This window comes from Peromyscus maniculatus, chromosome 11, assembly GCF_049852395.1.
Source record: "Peromyscus maniculatus bairdii isolate BWxNUB_F1_BW_parent chromosome 11, HU_Pman_BW_mat_3.1, whole genome shotgun sequence".
Lineage (NCBI taxonomy): Eukaryota > Metazoa > Chordata > Mammalia > Rodentia > Cricetidae > Peromyscus > Peromyscus maniculatus.
Genome location: NC_134862.1, coordinates 69,253,887 through 69,269,492, shown reverse-complemented (window position 1 = coordinate 69,269,492; position 15,606 = coordinate 69,253,887).

Sequence of the window (15,606 nt, the reverse complement as noted above, 5' to 3'; positions counted from 1 at the left end):
GTGTGTGTGTATGTGTGTGTGTGTGTGTATGTGTGTGTGTGTGTGTGTTTGATGTGAAAGTAGAAGGGATCCTATAAGAGGGACAAGAAGCCTAAAAGGAAGGGAGGAGAGAAGGGGGAGGAAAAGATAAATATTACACTTACTCTTATAAACAGAATCTATATTTTAAATATGACAAAAGCACAAGGGGACTTTAGAGGGAGAGGGAGGCTACTGAGAGGGGAGAGCAGGGATGGGGTGGGATGAATATAAGCAAAGTGCAATGATATATGTGTATGGAATGTCATAATGAAAACTAATATTTTCTGTGCTGATTAAAAATTAATTTAAAAATCTTCCTACAGTAAAAGTCTAATATGATTTTCCTTGTAAAGAATCTTTAGTAGTTTCTTACTATCTAAAATCCCATGTGCCCAGCCCAATGCCTAGCAGTAGATATTAAATAGGACACTAAAGGCTCCAAATCATATGCAACATCTGTATTTAAGCACAGATTATATTGCTTAAGTCCTCAGCAAAGATGAGCTGCTTTGGAATGTTGTCTTCCTATGTTTACACTTAAAATCTGTGATGCTAAATTATCTACTGACAACATCATGTCATCGTCTCTCTATGCTATCTTTTATTTATTTTAACTACATTATTATTATTATTATTATTATTATTATTATTATTATTATTGTGTGTGTGTGTGTGTGTGTGTGTGTGTGTGTGTGTGTGTGTGTGTACATACCACTGAATGTGTGTAGAGGTCAGAGGACAACCTGCAGGAATCTTTTTCCTGGACTTGAATTTGGAATTCAGGTGGTCAGGGTTGGCAGCCTTTCCCTACTTAGGAGCCTTCTCACCGTCTCTACTCTTACTTGGGTGGCTGACAGCCAGAGAACTACATTTCCCAAGTCCTTTGCTGCAGTGCTCCCCGTTTGAAGCTGGCTAGTAAAAGCTGCTTTTGCTGAGAAGCCTCAACTCCACACTCAGACCCCTTCCCTTGGCTCTCGGCCTATCACCTTTTCTTCACTTGCAAAATGAATGTGTTTAACAGGAATGTGGAGTCTGGATCTTGTTGAAGCTGGCCTCTAAAGAAAGAAATGAAAGGCTTGTACTATGCACCTATATGAAGAATGGAATTATGGATTTTGGCCAGTTGTGGCTTCCTGTAATGGTCTCCATCTGCTGCAAAAAGAAGCTTCTTCAATAAGGGGTAAGAGCTACAGTTACTTGTGGATATAGAGCTAAGTACTTAGAATACAGTTAGAAACTACATTGGTTTAGCTAAGTGGCTCTGGTTGGTTCTCCTCTAGGGTCCTTGGTCTCACCAGCCACATGTATTAGGCTGTGTTTACCATGCCTGTAATGAATTCCCTCCTATTGAGTGGGCCTTAAGTGCAACCAGGATGGCTGTTGGTTACCCCCAGGATTTGAGTGCCACTACTGTACGTTTTAGGACACCTTGCCACTCTGGCCATTGTTGATGTTCACAAAGATTGTAACTGAGGAGGACTATTGATTGCTTTTCTCCCTTGGCAGCTTGCATAGCTCTTTCTGGTACTCTGAGAGCTTATCCTCAGGGAGAAGGCTTCCATGTCAGCTCCAGCTCAATTCTTTCCAAGTCCTCTGTCCAAAGTAACAGGGTTTTACCTTCAATTTCTGGGTGGCAACCAGGGGCCATGGCAATAGCCTACCTTGTTTTTAGGGTCTCTTGGACTCCTCTGACCAACAGTTTAAAGGAGGCTGGGCCCAGTCCCAGCTGTTCGATCTATAACACAACCTCTCTACCCAAGGCTGACGGAAGCTTGTCGAAGAGGAACACAAAGCCTATAAGATCCAGAAGACCAGGATAGGAGGTCTGCTGAGAGGGAGTGTCTTCTGCAGATGACGGGGAAGCCACACACAGGAGGGCTCAACAATATGGGTGTCTAAACAAGCTTAAAATGTGACACCACCAGCTGACATGCCAGTGTTGATGGGGAAGTCTCACAGCACTTCACCTCCGGAAGAAGTGGTTTCTAAGAGAGGAAGAATCAATCTTCTCTGTGGATGAACCTCCTAATGGTTTAGCCAAGGTTATCCCAAGAGGTCAACCTTCAATACACATGAACAACACTAAGTGATCTCAGCAGGCTGTATTTAGGAATTTATATATATAGTAACAGCTGCAAGGAACAGATAAGAGATCAATAATTTGAGGAGGAGGAGGGGCACAGGAGGAAGTTGAGGAAGGAGTAGAGAAGGATGTAAACACAGTACTCAATGTAGAGTCCTCAAAAATAAATTAAAAATTTGAATTATGGACAAAGAACTTTCCCAGGCCCAGAATGGATGGGAATCCTACATTATCAACTCATCTACACCAATTATTTTCTCTTAGAATGGGAGAATTTTTAAACAATGTTTTTCTCTTCCCAGACTTAAGTTTAAAAACAAATCAACCAAAGAAAAAACCTGTTGGCGACAACCTGGTGCCCAGGTCTCAATCCTTCCCCCTACTCTCTCTCCATCCCTAAAAAGACCAGTTGGCTCATCTTACTGTTTACAGTTACATTTACATGTATTCTGGTCTTTGTAAGAGGACAGTGAATTCCGTGGGAGAGTAAACTAGATAACCCTTCCTTTGGCTAAATCGTATGTAAATCCAATTTTCTTTGATTAATGTCTGTTTCTTAATTTTTTTTTAAATACAAAACCATGCCATGTGCTTAATGACTCTAAAGGTCCAGTAACACTTCTACCAAGGAGAAACACTTGTCTGAGCTTTGGAGTGAGGTAGGAGGCAGGAGTGTCATTGGTCCCCTGGCTTTGGAGATACATGTGAGGCACGGTGTTCCTCTGAAAAACTCGCTGCTTTGATGCCCCATACATGTGAGGCACGGTGTTCCTCTGAAAAACTTGCTGCTTTGATGCCCCAGGCCGCTGGGATCCTCAGTGCTTGCCTGTAACTCCGGAAGCTCAGGATTTTCTCAGAGGTGGAGGCAGGTCTGAGCGCTGACCTTTGGACCCTGTTGTCTTAGACCTTTGTACTACTGTTTCCTTCGGGGCTTCTCTACATCCCTTCTGAGGTAGGGTTGTGTCTTCCACTTCTCACACCTTTGCACCTGGCTTAGTTCCTGGATCTACAGCTGCTCAGACAGACAGTAGCATCGGATGCTTCATGACTTCAGGCAAGACATCTTATTCAGTGAACAGAGAGTAATTTTTAGCGATTTAACTTTCTCCTGCAGAGTAGTTGATTGGGGATGTGTGTGGTGACACAAATACTAGAGAGGATTTCAAGGCAGGAGAGTAGCTGGCAGTAACTCAGCATCCTCTCCAGGAGAGGAATTCCCAGAGTCTCTGGTGTCTATTAACCATCCATTGTGTCTGGAGCTGCATTAAGCCTTGATGGAGTCACGCTTAGATGAGGCTTTTCTCGCTCCGTATTCTGTAAAATGATGGTTTTTTTGTTGTTGTTGTTTTTTTGTTTTTTTTTTCCGAGCTGTATCTTGTCCCAAGAGACTCCTTTTAACAAGCAAGTTTTTAAAATTATTTTGTTTTGTGTGTATGAATGTTCTGTCTGAGTGTATGTCTGTGCACCACATGCATGCCTGGTGCCCACAGAAATCAGAAAAGGATGTCAGGTACCCTGGAACTGGAGTTATGGATGGTTGTGAGCCATCATGTGGGTGATGGGAATTAAACTCAGGTCCTCTGCAAGAGCAACAAGTGCTTCTCACTGCTGAGCCAACTCTCCAGCCGTACAAACAGCTTTCAACTCCAGCTGGAGGACAAATACAGAGATAGGAAGACTCTGGATGTTGATGGGCACACAAACAGGACAGGCACTACCTGCGTGGCACGTAATGATAAACAATTTATTCCTAACAATAACGAGTGCCACGGTATAAATTTATCGAGGTAAACTGGGACCACATGAGCACATGAGTATTTTGAAATAATTGCAGGAAAATGGTGCCTAAGAGCTTACAAACATACCAGATTACAGGAAGGGTGCAAGTCTCTCATCTAGACCCCATGAAGAGGAGGACATCTCTGTGAAAGCAACACCACTGGTGTACACATCAAGAGTCTGGAAGTTCTGATTGTCCCAGGGTCTTCAGCCCAGCGTAGACCCCGCTGTTGACACTGCCTAGTCAAATTACCACCTACCCATGCACCCGCTCATCCATCTGGACCCTACTGTGTGTTCATTTGCCCACTCATCTATCTATAGTTTTCTTAGTCCTGCACATGTTTCTGTTGCTTGACCCAACCTGGGGAGTAAAATACTGTATTTGTAGATTTAAAAGGAAAAAAAAAATAAACAACCTTAATACTGTTGCTACATCAACATTTCCTGATTTCAGCTTCAGATTTGGGAATATTTCAGATTTGTGACTTTACGATGAGGGATGCTCACCCAGTGATAGCTCTGGTAACATTCCAAATTCAAAGAAAATTCTGAAGCCCTCCTATTCCGAGCATTTCAGAAAGGGACACTTAGTCTGCACCTCAGGCCAAATAGCTTACACAACAGGAGTTGGTTTTCCCACAGATTTAGAGGCTTGAGGGTCACAATCTAGGTATTAGCAGGGTTAGTTTCTGCTGAGGCTCTTCAGATTCCCGATGGCCAGCTGCCTTCTTGTGTCTTTGCACAGCCTTCCCTATGTGTTACCTGCCTCTTACTTTCCTTTTCTTAGAAGGATACCAGTTAGGTTTGGTCAGAACCTACCCCAATGACTTATTTAAAATTTATTATCTCTTTGAAGACCTTTTCTCCAACTACAGTGACATTCTGAGGTATTTAGAGTTGGGACTTCAAGATACAGATCTGGGGAGTACTGGGCAGCCCATGACATTATCTGAATTGAACTACAAATAGAGAACTACTTCCATCAAGTCCAAGTAAGGGTTTTCATAGACTTGGCAACCTGAAGATTGAGATGGTGTGTTGTGGAATATTATTTTAACTAGGCAAAGATGTGTTACATTTGTTTTTGCTGCAAAATATTTGAACTGTGTAAAGATATATTACATTTATTTATGCTGCATTTGTGTAACGGTGTAAGAATGTGTGTTTAATTATGTAAAGATGTGTTGTATTTGTTCAACTGGCCTGCCTAAGGCACCTGGTTGGCCCAATAAAGAGCTGAACGGCCAATAACTAGACAGAGAAAGGATAGGCCGGGCTGGCAGGCAGAGAGAATAAGTAGGAGGAGAAATCTAGGCTGGAGAGAAAAGAAGAAAATGAGAAGAGAATGAGGAGAAAAGGAGGGACATGCCCAGGGCCAGAAACCAGAGAGCTGCCAGCCAGTCATAGAGATAGCAGGAAAAGTAGGACATAGAGAAAGAAAAGGTAAAAATCCCCAAGGCAAAACAGTGGATAAAGAGAAACAAGATAATTTAAGTTAAAGGAAAAGAGCTAGCCAGAAATGAGCCTGAGCTAGGCCGGGCACTCATAACTAATAAGAAGTCTCCTAGTCATGATTTGGGAGCTGGTTGGTGGCCCCAAAGAAAAGGCATGGTACAATGGTGGGACACACTTAGTAGAATATATAGACTTATTATAGAACAGAATAATGTCGGCATTGTTGGAAGCTAGCCAAATAGACCATCAGGCCAGAGCGGAGAATGGAGAGTCAAAGCTATGTGTGAATGGACCCTTGGAAAAAGAAAGGGGACCTGGAATACCGGAGGAGCAAATACATGTTTCTCTTCACTGATGTCCAGTTATTTCAGCATCATTTATGGCCTTTAGATATCCATTTAGAAAAAGTATTGACTACTTTCTTTACCCTGGACAAAAAGACATTTCAGGTGTATGATAGACCTACATGTGTTAAAATGCAATTTAAAAGCCTCTGTAGAACAATATAGCTGACTATTTTCATGACCTAAGGATAGGAAAATGCTTCTTAAATAAGCCACAAACAGAGCAAACCGTAAAGGGAAAGGATGATAAAGTTAAGCAAATTAAAATGAAAAACATCTGCATAATAAAATACCAGACAGAAAGGGACGGAGAAGTACAAATAAGGAGAAAATGCCAGTAATGTGAGAATATACTGTGTGCTATGCAAACAAATTAGCACGAGATGACACAGTAACCACCTTAAAACAGTCATTCGTTTGTTAGCACTGGATATATGGGTTTTAAATACCAGTTCAGCATGCTGAGGAAAATCATTTCAAACTTGTTATTTTCAAAATTAAAATGGTAGAGTATATGGAAATAAAATGTACACCAGAAGAGAGGTTGTATTTAAGCTCCATATAGACATGTAATAAAAATATAAAGATAGCCAGGCATGGTGGCTCATGTCTGTAATCCTAACATGCTTGAGGCTAAGGCTGGAGCATTGCCTTGAGTTCAAAGCCAGCATGGGACAGTGAATTCCAGCCATCTAGGGCTACAAAGTGAGACCCTGTGGGGACAAAAAAAAGAGAGATGCATTCAAATAATAATCCTATTTTCAAAGATGTTTCTGCATCTGATTGTTCCAAAGGGTGTTTGTGCATGTGTGTGGAGGCCTGAGGTCAACTTCAGGGGTCATTCCTTAGGCGCTGTCCACGTCATTTTTTTTTTTTTTTTTTTTTTTTAACACAAGATCTTTCATTCACAGGCCTAGAATTCCCTGTGTTCATTGGCTGACTGGCCAACAAATCTCTTCCTGTCTCTGCTCCTCCAGCATTGGGATTATAAGTAGGTGGCACCAAACCTGACTTTTTTTTTTCCCCACAGGGGTTCTGAGGATTGAACTCAAGCATGGCAATACTTTATGGGAGGAGCCGCCTTCCAGCCAAAGGGCCTCTCTCGGAGGGAGGGAAGTGTGATGGGTCAGACAGCATAAGTAGAAACTTTAATAGTCTTTGTATTTTACTTCCGAATCGAGGCAGGGACACCCGTGCTTTTGTGTTCTTCTCAACACCTTTTCATATGTTTGAGAGAGCTCATATTTTTTAAAGAGACCATCTTCAATTTCAAGCTCTAATGGGAATAACAACACTCATTGACAATGAATTGTCTACTTTTCAACATTCCACAAGTTTATGTTTAGTAAAAGTTTTGATCTCTGAAGGCAAGGGTGAGTAGGGGACAAACTGGAGCTAGAGGCAGATGAGAGGAGGCAAGACTGGAGGGCTGTCAGTCTGCAGAGGGACCTGTGGGGCTCCTGTCCCTTAGTCACACAGGGAACTGCCCCTGGGACCACAGATGGCCTCAGATGGTGACCTCAGCAGTTCCACAGGAAAACCACGTCATTACCGTGGCTTTCCCCTTATGTGGAATGGAACAGTTGCTACAGTGTGGCCTAGCTGTACAAAAGAAAATGCTGAACACTGACTATTAGGGAGAATTTTCAAAAGCATGAACAGCATGGCCTTGGGAGGGGCTGAGACTCTGCATAAGAAGATTGATGGAATTTCCCATTGTCACAGATGTTAGTCATCTTAAGGAGAGGATAGTACATTCTCTCACCTTTTTAATTTACATCCTTGAGGTTTTATAGGTATCGCCATACTTTGGTATAAAGGATTTTTTTATCCGTAGAACTAACTTTGAGGGTATGTTCAGTGATATTCAAATAATGATAAACTGCCAGCATTGCCCAAGAAGGGAAAAGACCCTTTGCTGAATCCCACATTGTAAATATTCTCACCATGGCCTGATTTTTATGTGACATCTCTGAATGTGGAATTGGGAAGGGACAGGCACAGTTGGCTTTTGAAATCCCCACCAGGCTGGCTTTGACACACTACTTCAAAGGTCTTTTCTAGCAGAATGGTGAGCAAGTGTCTCAGCCATAGAGAAGAAGACTTGTTCTGAGATGTTAGATTACAGTGTGGAGATATATCACTGAGATTGGTTTAATAAAAAGCTGAATAGCTAGGCAGGAGGTATAGTTGGGACTTCTGGGTAGAGAAAGCTCTGGGGAGAAGAGAGGTGGAGTTGCCAGCTGGATGCAGAAGGAGCGAGACAAGCAGGAGGAGAGGTAAGAGTCATGAGTCACGTGGCAACACCTAGATAAATAGAAGTGGGTTAACTTAAGTTATAAGCACCAGGGGGACAAGCCTAAGCTATAGGCCAAGCTTTTATAATTAATAATAAGTCTCTGTGTTGTTTTTGTGAGCTGGCAGCTCAAATAAAAATCCAACTACAAAGATTACCAGGGCAGGGGAGAGAGAGACTCCCACTCCCTCTCAGCTTGAAATGCTGAGATTTCATTGTTACGGTTAGGATATCAAAGCACTTCTTTCATAGCCCAACATTTTTACAGGATACCTAAACTCAATTTCCAGCTTAGAAAAGAAATAGAGATGTATTGTCCTTCCTGAAGATATCAAAGACCAGAACTGGTAATGAAGTTCGATTTACATACAGCTCTTTGCAAATCATCACCAGCCAAGAGGACAGGTATCTTTATAGCTCTTGGAGAAGTTTCTAATGGTCTGTGTTGGTTGAAATGATCTGAGTACCATTAACAAACACCCTGGAGCAATTTTCTTGCTAAGCAAAGACATAAGTGACAGTAGGTAATGAGACCTTAAGGTAGTGAAACATCTAGACTGATTAATTCAGAAGATCAAGAATGCCATAAAGAATTCAGGATCTCCCATATTTCTGCCAGTTCATCACCCTTTGTCCTGTTTACGATTTCCCATAGCTGAGGATGACAGCCATGTTTCAGGTAACCATGACAACTCTGATCTAATGAAAGAGCTAAATCCATTTAAAAAAAGAAAGAGAGAAAGAAATTAGAACTCATAAAATAAAATAAAAAAAAAAAACTTTATGCGCAAAAGAATGTTGTCAAGACAGTGAAAAGACAATCCAATACACGAGAGGAGACATTTGCAAATTAATTTTCTTTCTTTCTTTTTTTTTTGGGGGGGGGGGTTTCGAGACAGGGTTTCTCTGTGTAGCTTTGCGCCTTTCCTGGGACTCACTTGGTAGCCCAGGCTGGCCTCGAACTCACAGAGATCTGCCTGGCTCTGCCTCCCGAGTGCTGGTATTAAAGGCATGCGCCACCACCGCCCAGCCGCAAATTAATTTTCTATTAAGAGTTTAGTAAGCCGTGGTGGAGGTGCACGCCTTTAATCCCAGCACTCGGGAGGCAGAGCCAGGCGGATCTCTGTGAGTTCGAGGCCAGCCTGGGCTACCAAGTGAGTTCCAGGAAAGGTGCAAAGCTACACAGAGAAACCCTGTCTCGAAAAAAAAAAAAAAAAAAAAAAGAGTTTAGTAGCCAGGTGTAGTAGCACCCAGGACTTGAAAGGCTGAGGCAGGAATATATTGAGTTCAAGGTCAGCCTGGGCTGTATAGCAAAACCATGAAAACAAAAGGCCAAAACAAACCCCTAAATATTTAAAGAGGTTTTGGAATTCAACAATGAAAATACAAACAGCAGTATAAAAATAGGCAAAGGATTTAAAACATTTCTGTAAAGAAAATACATGGATGTCTAATAATTACATAAGTAATGTTCAGTATCATTAATCATTACACAATGAAAATGAAAACTGCAATATTCCATTTAACACCCTCTGGAGTGGCTATAATAAATAAAGACAGAAAGTAGTGAGTGCTGATAGGTCTTGGAAAAATTGAAATACTGGTATGTTGCTTGTTGAATTGTAGAATGGTATACCTACTTTGGAATACATAGAATTAACATACAGTCCAGTATGTTATACTCCAAGGTAAATAACCAAAATAGACAAAAATACATATCCTCACAAAACTTTATATACAAATGTTCACATTTACATTATTTATAATAACCTCAAATTGGAATGAGCACAAGTATGCACTGATTAACTAACAAATAAAATATGGTGTGATGTAATATAGTATACAGTATATAATAAATAACAATATTATTCAAATATCAAAAGATATGAAATTCTGATGTATGCTACAACAAGGCTGAAGCTTAACAACTCTGCTAAATGAAAGAAGCCAGTCATAAAATAAACATGTACTTCATGATTCCATTTATATGAAGTTTCCAGAATAGGCAAATTCATAGAGACAGAACAGACTAGGAGCTGTCACAGGCAACTTGGGGAGGAAAAGAACACAACTGCTAATTTGTGTGTGGGGGTTTCTTCTGGGGTTCCTGACATGTTCTCAAATAAGCTAATGGTAGTGGCTGTGTGACTGTATGAAAGCACAATTGCTTTAAACCACTTAGAGCATAATAACATGTGAATTGAACCTCAGTTAAAAAAACCAAAACATTTATATGACTATTGCTTCGCTTTAGGGGAAGCAGGACCAAAATGCCAATGGGATAATAAAAATTTTGTTTTGTTGAATTTGTGATTGTACAACTTGCTCATTTCATTTTATCCCCTCCTGACCCTTTGTCTTTCTACTGACTTAGCTGTGTCTGGTGATTCTCAACCCAAAGGGTACATTCTAGTGCACCAGGGGAGCTTTGACAGAGCATAGTGCTTGATTTCCATCCAAGCCCATCTAGATCAGAGTATCTGCTTTGCTACCCACAATGTTGCTGTCTAACTTGGTTAAAATCTCCCAGTGAGAGGGCTGGGCATAGAGCTCAGCAGTAAAATGTTTGTTGTGCCCATGCTTATAATGCTAGTGCAAGGGAGGCAGAGACAGATGGATCCCTGGAGCTTGCTGGCCAGCCAGCCCTGGGGTCCTAGTGAGAGACCTTGTTCCAAAAAACTAAGTGTTTCGCTCTTGAGGAATGAAGACCTCTGGCTTCCACACACATACATACATGGACACACATGCCCATGCTCATACACACCCACACAACCCACACCCACACCCACCCTTCCAGCTATTCATGTATGTTGGCAAGACCGAGATAATGAAAGAGTAGCCCAGAGTGTAGGCAACCCTGGGGCAAATTGTATGGCAATCCTTTAAAGAACTCTTCGCTTTTTAAGTCAGATGTGAGGTACAATTTATATGTGGCAAACTTTACCTTTTTAAAGTATTTATTTAAAAATACTTATTTTCATTCGTGTGTGTGTGTGTGTGTGTGTGTGTGTGTATGTGTGTGTGAACGGAGACCAGAGGCCAGAAAAGGGTATAGGATCCCCTGGTGCTGGAGTTACAGGTGACTGTGAACCACCCATTATTGGTGTTGGTATCAAAATTGTGGTCCTCTGGGAAGAACAGCAACTCTTCTTGTATACATAGCCATCTTTCTAGCCCTTCAAGGATGCATTTTGGTGAGTCTTGACAGATGAATATAGTAACTTCTGTAACAAGTTCTATAACAGCTTCTATGGTCAATACACAGAGCATTTCTATACCTCACCCACAATTTTTGTGTCTTTTGTAATCATCTCTTTCCGCTATGTATTAAATATGCATTTGAGAATGTTAGGCAACATTATAAAGCAAGCCTTGAAAATATAGGTAAGAAAACAGAGGACAGAATTACTATATAAAGAGTAAAAAGAAGCAAAAGTTTCCATATAATGCAGTCTTAATTTGCCCAGTCTTTATTGAGCATGTGCAGAGAGCTATGCATATTTCTCCATGCATGTATTCATTTGCAGGAAAAACAGTGATTATCTCCAAAGTTGAGAATTATAGGAAATACTAATTTTCTTCTTTATATTTTTTCTGCGTTCCCTATTTAGACTCTAATAGTAAATTGCTTTTATAATGAAAATAATATTTAGTAAATAGCAACCACTGTGCAAGTGATACATAAAGAGCTTCCTAAAGAAAGCTGCCATCCCCACTAGGTTCCAGGCTCCTAGCTATAAATCCAGCTCTCTGGCCCCACATACCTCAGGCAGCTGGCTTGTAGCAAGTGTTATTGCCAAAAGAGAATAATAAGAAGATATTGACTTCCAGTGAGGTGGGTATCAAAAAATATTGACCCAAGAGAAGAAAATATTGATGGAAAAAGAATCAAGGTCTTTCACTGCCTTGAAAGGAATAATAAACCTTCCACTTTGCTGAGTTCCACATTCTGTTCATTTTTACAGGCAATTGCACATTTCAAGTCAAAGACGGCACATCCTGGTAAGCACTGTTAGAAGCTTGAATTTAGAGTTTACTAGAAAGGAAATAAGTGGGGGAAGAGGGGACAATCCTGTAGGTACAGAATAAGCATAATTTTCAGGATGGGAGATAGAATGTGTGCCAAGATACCCTGACAATAACATCTGTTCAGGTTTGTCTTCAGCTCCTTCAGAGCTATTCGGTAGCATCCTAGTTAGAGACTTTATAGGAGAACATAGCAACCACCTCAGACAGACCAGCTTCAGCTCTCCAAGGGAGACAAAACTGATTTAGTCTCCTTCAGAGCCAGCACATCAGTCTGTTGTGTTTCTGGTGATTTCTTAGGACAAATACAACGGGAGATGACGATAACTGGAATGCTTTCTTCTACATTTTTCTCAAATAAAAGAAGATGATATAATAACATGTTGGTTGAGTCATTGAGCCAGACACTTTTTTCTGGGTTGTTCTGGAGTGGGTTGTTTTTCAGTACTGCTATATAAAATGATGAGTTGGAATTTGTTTCATGTTAAATTTGTCCACTGGTTGTATATGTTGTTACAGTAGTAGTTTTGTGTTGTTATTTTGTGTTGTGTTGTAGTGTTGTTGTTTGAGACAGGGACTCATTATGTAGTCCATGATGGCTTTCATTGTGCAATCCCCCGGCTTAAGCCTTCTAAATGCTGGGATCACAAGTATGTGTCCCCAAGTCCAGTTCTCAGTATAGGTTCTGATGTCATTTTTCCATTGTTACATTGAAGACATTTCTGAGATATAGTAACTTCAAATAATCATTGATTTTTCACTGTTCCATGTTTGGTAGTTTAGATTATGGGTTGTCCTGCAGATACTGACTGAGCTTCCTCAAATGCCCGGTGTCTCCAATCAGGATGCTCAGGTGAGCCATCTCATTTTTTTTTTTTCTTTCATTCTCCAGAGGCAATGTAATCCAGCAGGAGATACCTGAACCTACAGGGCCCCGGGAGGACAAATCTTAGAGTCATAATTTCTATCCTTTAGCTTTATTATACTTGGAAAGAGAAGGAAACAGGGCTAGTTCTGGTCCAAGCAGTGGGTAAATAGACTCATTCTGTGCAGTGGAGGGCAGGCAGCAGAGAATCCATTTTTAGCCTTTGTAGTCTTAACTTACAGACAACACAGCGGACCTAAAAGAACAATAAACTTTGGAATTGGACTTTCCTGTAGCCAAACTATGGCCTGCTACTGGATGTGACTTTGTCTTCTTCTGAAGTCTTACATAAGTCTGTATTCTTTGCAGCACATTAATAAATCCAGTTGCTACCAAAAATGTGTTGTTTTTTGTAATTCTTAGAATAATTCTAGCTCTAAGAAACAAAATTATGAATTCAGAAAGTTCTGATCCAAGAAAACACCAGGGGTTGTTCACTCAGTAGTTTGGTAATGTCATTAAACCCAGATTCCCTCCATTTATTTCCTCCCTTTCTTCCTTCTCTTCCTCCCTCCTTCATCTCTTTCTCCCTCCCTCCCTCCCTCCCTCCTTCTCTCCCTCCCTCCCTCCCTTCCTTCCATTCCATCTTTCACAGTATCTCATGTCCTTGAACTCTTGATTCTTCTTCATTACCTTCCAACTGCTGCTGTGGTTCCCAGAGTTTCTCCCATTTTCTGTCAAGTCATCCTCAATCCTTTTCCTTAGTCTTTGGCCAGTGCTCTTTCTGGGGAGTCACAAGGTGTCATAGATGCCACGACTTTAGGCATTCTATACAGATGGGACAATACTCATCTCTTATTTGGTGTGTGTGTAGTTTTCGTTGAGTCTTTGCAAAATATATTCTCCTTTATGTCTCATTTGCTCTGAGTGCATTTCATGTTCTTGACTGAATTGGTTGCTAGTAACTGCTATGGAATTATCCTGGTTGGCTTAGAAGAGTCAAAAACAACTTCCTAGTCTGCCTGTGCCTACATCAAATACTTCATATATTCCAGCCACATGTGCCCACAGTCACGGACCCTGCTATCCTCCTTGCCCACAGTGCTGGACCACACCCTCTCAACCCTGAGCCAAAATAAACCGTCCTCCCCAAGTTCATCTTGTCAGGCAATCAGTCACCACAAAGAGAACTAATACTAATATAGAAAATTGGTACTGAGAAGTGGAGACACTTAAGTGACAAACTTTTACCAGGCAATTCACAGCTATTCTGAACTCTTTCACGGAAGGAATGTTGAAGAGTTTGGAACTGTGGGATTGAGAAATTCTGGAATGCAATAAGCTGAACTCAATGCGTCAGTCATGGAAGTTTGAAGGAGCAGAATGCTAATAGAAATGCAGACACTAAAGATGTTGTTCCTGTGGTTCCAGGCGACAGAAAGGACTCTACTGGGCTACCGACCGTTCGTGTTATATTTGGCAAATAATTTGGCTATGCTTTGTGTCCTGAAAACATGAATGACACTAAAGTTGTTTGGTGGAAGAAGTGTTAAGACAATAGGACACCCAGGCTGTGGAGTAGTTGCTGCTTGCTTTATTTACCAAGATATACCGTGAGAGGGAGAAAGAGTAGAAAATGGGACAGAAAAATATGCAAAATGTGCATCTTAGCAAAGAAAAAAAAGCACAAAGCCAGTTTAAGTTGTGAACAGCATTTGTTTGGCTAGTGTCTATACTTTTGAAGAGATTCATGCCAAGAAGGAGAAACTTTGGGCTTTGCTCTGGGAAAATAAGAAAGGTGTCTTGAAGGCCAGACTCCACCCATTGAGAAGGTTCAGAGGTATAATCATGTAAATTCATTTGAAAGAAGGGTATCTGAAATCATAGAGCCTTCAAGGTACTCCCCCTGGAAAATAGTTGTTCAGGGGAATATTTTCCAAGGTTTACTCTCAAAGGCATGCAAAGCACCATGGTCCAAGTTGCCTATAGAACCTGGAGTCATTCAGGCAGTATTGGATTTTATAGGCATGCAAAATGTAGGTGTTATGGGGTCATGGAGGCTTGCACTGAGGTTTCAAAAGAAGCTGCTTAGGCCAGGCAGTATGGCACAGGTATAGCTTCTTTGAATGGAACTCCCAAGTAAGGTTGTATGTGAAACTTTGAAGATGAAGCCTATATTGTATTGCAGACCTCAGAATATTGATGATGCTACAAACATGGGTCCTCTTCCAAGGAAAGCAGGAAGCACCAAGTGGAGAAACAGAATTGGAGGGAAGAGGCAATGATGATGTCATCATGAGTACCAGATGCTGGACATGGAGCTATAGGGTTTGGTGGGTGTTTGGCCTTCTGGCCCGATCTTTCCTTGTTATCTTCCTGTTACTGTCTTTTGGAATGACAATGTTTACTCTGTATCATTATATGTTGGAAGTATGTAAATCCCCTTCTTCAGTGTTATTATTATTATTGTTGTTGTTTTGTTTTACAGAGTCTTGTAGTTAAGATATTGCCTTCAAGCTTCGAAGAAACTTTGGACTTTTGAACAATGTTGAAAATGTGAAGACTATGTGAACCTTTGAAGTCTGACTGAATGTGTTTTGCATTATGAGATGGTCCTGAGCCTAGGAAGGCCAGAGATGAATGTTATAGTTTGAGTGCAAATGCCTCCCCATGGGCTCATGTGCTCAAATCTTGGTCACACGCTGGTGGTGCTGTTCTGGGAGAACGTGGAACC